We start from the raw sequence: 2,016 nt of genomic DNA, 5'->3' as shown, positions 1-2,016 counted from the left end.
ACTCAGCTTTCCGGGCATCCTGTATAATGGGGTCACCCAGCTTCCCTGGCATCTTGTACAATGGGGTCACTCAGCTTTCCTGGCATCCTGTATAATGGGGTCACTCAGCTTTCCTGGCATCCTGTATAATGGGGTCACCCAGCTTCCCTGGCATCTTGTACAATGGGGTCACTCAGCTTTCCGGGCATCCTGTATAATGGGGTCACACAGCTTTCCGGGCATCCTGTACAATGGGGTCACTTAGCTTTCTCAGCATCCTGTAAAATGGGGTCACTCAGCTTCCCTGGCATCCTGTATAATAGGGTCACTCATCCTCCCTGGCATCCTGTACAATGGGGTCACTCAGCTTTCCTGGCATCCTGTATAATGGGGTCACTCAGCTTCCCTGGTATCCTGTATAATGGGGGTCACTCAGCTTTCTGGGCATCCTGTATAATGGGGTCACTCAGCTTCCCTGGTATCCTGTATAATGGGGGTCACTCAGCTTTCCTGGCATCCTGTATAATGGGGTCACTCAGCTTTCCGGGCATCCTATATAATGGGGTCACTCAGCTTCCCTGGTATCCTGTATAATGGGGGTCACTCAGTTTTCCGGGCATCCTGTATATTGGGGTCACTCATCTTCCCTGGCATCCTGTATAATGGGGGTCACTCAGCTTTCTGGGCATCCTGTATAATGGGGTCACTCAGCTTTCCTGGCATCCTGTATAATGGGGTCACTCAGCTTCCCTGGTATCCTGTATAATGGGGGTCACTCAGCTTTCTGGGCATCCTGTATAATGGGGTCACTCAGCTTCCCTGGTATCCTGTATAATGGGGGTCACTCAGCTTTCCTGGCATCCTGTATAATGGGGTCACTCAGCTTTCCGGGCATCCTATATAATGGGGTCACTCAGCTTCCCTGGTATCCTGTATAATGGGGGTCACTCAGCTTTCCGGGCATCCTGTATAATGGGGGTCACTCAGCTTCCCTGGCATCCTGTATATTGGGGTCACTCATCCTCCCTGGCATCCTGTATAATGGGGTCACTCAGCTTTCCGGGCATCCTATATAATGGGGTCACTCAGCTTTCCGGGCATCCTATATAATGGAAATATTATAAGAGGCCCATTTGGAATTAAAGGAAATCTGCTTTAGTTGAAGCTGCTGATGGCTCCTGGTAGCCCCTTACCTCCTCTTCCCAGCGTCCCTCCTCCGGTGCTTGTAAATCACAATGTTTTTTTTAACTTTAATCCTAAAAAATCTGTAAATTAGTCTTAAGTGCGCATGAGTGTAGGAGGCAACATGCAGGGGCAAATGGTGCAGTGGGGGCCTAGGAACGGCCACAGGGCCCCTAACATTAGCAATGTGATGTACAAGCATCAGTGGAGCGACGCTGGGAAGAGGTGGTAAGGGGCTGTAACTAGTATATGGGAGGGATAACCTACTATAGGGGGCGCTATTGGGGGATATACTATTTGGGACACTATTATAGTAGCGCTCTGGAATTAAGGTTGATTTAATACTGCATGGGCAACAGAAGGGGGCGTTATAACCATTTGGGGCACTATGGATGGGCAGCTTGTATAGAGGTGGGCAGGTGGTGTTATGAACAGAGCCTAAGATGTGTGTCTGACAGATCCGGTGGAGATGAGTGGTGACCAGAAGACGTCATCATGAGAGCCGGGGCCAAGTGGGGAAAACAACCAAAGAGGAAGACGCCAATCAGAGAAGAGGTCACATGTGAGTCACTGAGTGTACTGTAACTGTGCTGTAATATGCTGACTGTATGGAGGTATACATGGTCTGCATATATGTACTGTAACTGTGCTGTAATATGCTGACTGTATGGAGGTATACATGGTCTGCATATAGTGTACTGTAACTGCGCCGTAATATGCTGACTGTATGGAGGTATACATGGTCTGCATATAGTGTACTGTAACTGCGCCGTAATATGCTGACTGTATGGAGGTATACATGGTCTGCATACAGTGTACTGTATACAGTATGATGGTGTTAGTCATTAGGTAGTG

Source organism: Dendropsophus ebraccatus, chromosome 12 (genome assembly GCF_027789765.1).
Source record: "Dendropsophus ebraccatus isolate aDenEbr1 chromosome 12, aDenEbr1.pat, whole genome shotgun sequence".
In the NCBI taxonomy this organism is placed as follows: domain Eukaryota; kingdom Metazoa; phylum Chordata; class Amphibia; order Anura; family Hylidae; genus Dendropsophus; species Dendropsophus ebraccatus.
Note: the sequence above shows the minus strand (reverse complement) of the source record.